This window comes from Thermobia domestica, chromosome 1 (genome assembly GCF_964235325.1).
Source record: "Thermobia domestica chromosome 1, izTheDome1.hap1.1, whole genome shotgun sequence".
NCBI lineage: Eukaryota > Metazoa > Arthropoda > Insecta > Zygentoma > Lepismatidae > Thermobia > Thermobia domestica.
Genome location: NC_137454.1, coordinates 136,220,511 through 136,225,678, shown reverse-complemented (window position 1 = coordinate 136,225,678; position 5,168 = coordinate 136,220,511).

Below are 5,168 nucleotides of genomic sequence, written 5' to 3'. Positions count from 1 at the left end.
CTGTAAATCATGTATTTCGAGTTCGGGAGCGTGAATGGCGAGGAGGGTTATTTGATTTGCTTTTTACTAACACATTGCATTGCAAATAAAGGTAGGCAACATTAGTGGTAAGTAAAATACTACTACTACTACTACTACTACTACATAATAATAATAATAATAATAATAATAATAATAATAATAATAATAATAGGTGTTGTTTGTGACAAGGCAATATCTTCCTCAATTCTTCTTCAAACGTAATGATTGTAACGCCATATCTCCCTTACAAACAAAGTATTAGCAATTTATATCGAGAGAACGGGAAATTGTAGAGTGATGGGAGCAACGTTGGACAGTATGCACTCATAGTACTCAGAAAAATAAGCGATTTCAATGCAAAATGAACGAAGAGTCATTGTCATGGGTAGTCATGGAGCCACGGCAGACCCCTCTATAGGCAAAATGTCAATAACTTATATCGAGAGAAAAGGAGGTGATAGTGAGATAGGACCAACGTTGGACACCGTGGACCCATAAGGCGCATCGAAAAAATTAGGGGGGCGGGCGCCAGCATGCCTTACTTATTTCCACATAATAATATAAAATTATATTGTCGAAATACACACACGAGTTAGCTGGCAATATTTCATATTATTATTATTATTATTATTATTATTATTATTATTATTATTATTATTATTATTATTATTATTATTATTATTATTATTATCGACAGCGTCTTTTCATTGCGTGTGCATGTTTGACATGAAGCCAAAGAGAAGATCCATCATTCGTAGAAAGAATAAGAATAGTCAGTTACTTTAACTGTGAACGACGGCGAAAAATACGAAAAGAGTGTCTACCTGTAGCGAAAAGAAACAATACTTTCTCTCAAATGGATAAAAAATCAAGCCGAGGTAGATTCGAACTCGCATGGACGGCGCGAAAAGCCAGTTTATTGTGCACTTTTATTTTTTTAACTGACTCACCGAACGTGTTTCAGTAACTTACTTATTGCTAATTTTAATTGCTTCACTCGTTTAACTTGCTTTTTCTAATAACTTATAACGACAGGGACACGAACACAGAAACATCGAGGACAGTTAAATATCATAGATGCTCTCCCGCCGAGAATCGAACCCGGGACACCATACACCAAGGGCGCAGTGCTAGCCACTAGACCAGCGAGGAGGGCATTGCTCACTCTCTGTGTCGTTAGGGATTACGACCACTGTATTGCCAGCTATCACTTCTATGGGATGTATACTATGATCACATGTTTCTTCTTTGCTGGAAGAGTTAAACCTACATTCTATGTAATACATGAGGTATTTAGACCTACATGCTCTTCATATAATGTAATAAAAGGGTCATGCTGGGAATAAGAAAAAGAACATTCCTTGGACAAAACGGAAACTATTGGCATCAGAAATATTTATCTACGAGGCATGCGCAGTAGTATATTTCAGAATAGTTACTGTTTAGTTCAGTAAACGAAGAAAGGGGTATAAAAAAGCAAATATGTCGCGTCAACGAGATCGACCAGAGTTGACAGAGGCGGAAGCAGATGTGTAGTAATAGAACAACTTGTCTGTAGTAGATCGTATCACAACTTTACGGAGGAGCAGAGGAAGACTTACTAACGCTGTCATATAGTAAGCTTTAGTAACACGATCATACATACACAAATGGATGTAACTGTGAGTACTACAACTTGGATTTAACGAAAGACGTTTAGATATTCAGTAGTTTGCAGGGTTGTATAAGACACAATACAATTCTTCATACCTCAGTTTCTAGTAGCTAGATACATGCAATTTCTGGTTAGATACTGAAACTGCTGTCGGATTTTAATACATGACGTATTGCAGGATACAAAATGCTTTGCATTACTTGTTTGTTTGTAGACAGCTACTAGCTTAGTGTTCTGAAAGGTTGTGTATAAACTAGGGGTAGCCAATTCCGGAATTATTACTTTCCGGACTCCCGAAAGTAAAACCGGACAAACTCCGGAATTCGGAAAATTCCGATTTTGGAATAATTCCGGAATTCGGAAAAATCGGAATTTAAAAATTTCTGATTTCGTTAAAATTCTGGAATTCGGAAAAATCCGATTTTTTTCGAAATCCGGAGTTTTTCTCAATTCCGGAATTTTCTAAATTAGGGAGTTTAACTGAATTCCATAATTTTCCGAAATCCGGAAAGTGAAAGTTCCGCTTCCGAAAAATGAATTTATTTTGGTTAATATGAATCGTAGCGGAAATAAGTCTTTGACCAGGTAATGGCGACTGCTTTGAAAGAAATGGGGTGTATGAGAATTCAATCTGTCATATTTGTAGTTTCGTGTGGAGAAAAAACAAACTTGTGAACCAGCGGTTTAAGAACAACTCAAGTTATTAATGTAAACTTTTCCGACTTCATAAAAGAAATACGAAAGACATTTTGAATCGAAGAAATATAACATACAAGTTTGCAAGCGTAGACAAAGAAACCTAACGTAACCAGACTAAAAACGAATCTTTTATCGCGTAGCGATCGCGGTTCAGTGGTCAAGGTGCCTGTGCGAATGCACATTGTAATTTTTTTTTACTTTAGGATTTTTGATGGCGATTTATCTCTGATAACATTCGTTTTTTTATATTCAGATATTTGAATACTCGGATGTTTCAATACTTGAACTATCAAATCTTCAGGAATAATAATAGTAATAATAATAAACTAATAATAATTATTATTATCTCGTAGAAGATTAAAAGCTAGGAGTTAATTATCGCTCAGGTCATACCATTACAAGCAGAAACGTGACATTTGGAAAGAATATTTCGGTTTGGTTTAATGTTGCTCACGAGAAGAGGAATTTCTCATCTCGTTTCTAAAACAAATAAAATAACATGAGAATTAACATTTTACATTCGAGACGGGTCAAGGCTAACTCAAAATTTTCGTCTCTCTTTGGAGATGAGAATCCAGACGAGACGAAAAGTATCGTAAACATTTCCCCTCTTGTCTCGATTCTCGAAATAGTGTATGTCCATTCTTTAAGAGCCTGTATCATAGAGCCGTTCAAAGACTCTCGAAATACCCCTGAACGTTATACAATACCGCAAAACATCGTGGGAAAAAAGCTATTTGGGCCAATTCTAATTCCTTCCCTGGTAAGATTCCGTAATAAGAATAGACTTAGCGGCGCCGCCCCAGGTGGGGACATACTTCGTAGTTTGTTGACATTTGTCAGACCTAAACGTCTACGGAAAATAAAGATACGAGCATGGCGAGAAGTTCCTGTGAGTACAAGAAAGGAACTGATATCGTCCCCCGTTATGAAAGGAACTGATAATACCATTCCCAAAACACACTTTTGTTCAGTTCTCCCTACTCGAATAGCCCTGTAAATAGAAAGTCTTACAGCAAAACAGAACTGAAATAAGCTATTCTTGTCCTCTATATTAATATGATCACCTTTTGTTTCAAAGCGAAAGGTTTATTCACACAAAGCATACACGGTTACACAATACAAAGCATATTCACTCTGGTATCATAATCTACTTCCCTTTGACATTTTACTATTAGAAAAAAAACTCTTAAATTTGTCAAATTTACATACTATACATGGTAAAAAGTTTATACTAATAAACCTACCATGTTTTCTTTATGGGAATACGGAACACTTTAGATCCCCTTTTCCCCAAACTCTCCAACACAATCCAATAAACTGTACCTCTGGTTATGTATAACAGTAGAATAGGCCGCGGTGGTTCAGTGGTATAGCGTTCACTTCTGGTGCATGGAGTCCTTGGTTCGATCCCAGCTCACTTCAAGTGAGCTTTGTAGTGGAAAAACACCGTGTGCGTGGGTTTCTTGTGGTTCTCCCGTTTCCTCCCACTTTCTTCATTCCACCATTTCATTCATTTCTCATCATCACCGTCTCCTTTAGCCTAGCCGACATTTATTTTTTCAACGGGTCTAGGAAAATTCGGTGTAAGAAAATTCGGTGTAAGAAAACTCGGTGTATGGAAAACTCGGTGTGGGGAAATTTTGGCGTACGGTAGATTCGGTGTAATACATATTGAATATTACCACTTACAATAATTTACGACATTTCATATTGTGAAAACGAAAACCATATAATGTAACGAATAAAATGTATTTCCTATTTCAGGAAAAGCAAATTTATTTTTCTGCCTTGAGTCCAATACCTCTTGCATGTCTTTTGCTGGATATTACTATAAACTACTTTTCATCACACAATGAAGCTGACATTTTTGTCAGAAATAAAACAATTACAAGTTCAGAGAATAGTTATAGGAACAACTAAAAACACCTTTCCTATATAGTACATCATAGAACATATACAAGGTGATTCTTTTAAAACTCATGGATTTCATTTGGGTCTAGAATTTCTAACTGAAATCCGATTTTCATGCGGTTTATGGCAAATGATCAAGGAACGTTGGAAGATTTATGGAACTATGCTTACTGGTTTAAATTCATTTAGGGTAATATCGTCCACGCCTCTAGAAAAGCAGCAAATATTCGCCACTGTACCGAATTGGAATTAGGTGAGGTGCGGTGTGGAGATTTGAGTTTCTTAGTTAGATGGCAACCTCGCGACGGCCAATAAGAAACAGGAAACTGGGCCGTTGTATTGAGAATTATGCTGTGCTACTGTACCAATATGATCAGGACACAGTTGCAATAATGTACTCTTTGGAACAAAGTGATTTTATCGTTAAAAAGATTTTGGAGACCGGGATCTGTTGTTGCTACGCAAAGGGTAGTTACACGCAACTTTGCCTTCCGTTCTGTCCCAAACAGGAATATAATATGGTCGCTAGAGAATAAATTGCAGGAAACGGAATCGCTTCTGAGTAAGGCAGGGAAGCATCGGACCTCGCTGGCGGATGTTGTGGAAGATGTCAGTTACCGACTCTTTTAAGTCACCCAAGAAATCCCTCTGTCATTTGTAGCGAGAAACCGGCTATTCAACATGTGATTTATGTGTGTTACCACTAACACTTAATTTTGGGAGGCGAGGTGGCTCAATGGTAGAGCGTTCACCTCCGATGCTTGGGGTCCCTGGTTCGATCCCAGATCGCGCCGTGTGGACTTTGTGGTGGACACACACCGTGCTCTTGGGTTTTCTCGGGGTTCTCACGTTTCCTCCCACTTTCTTCATTCCATCGTTT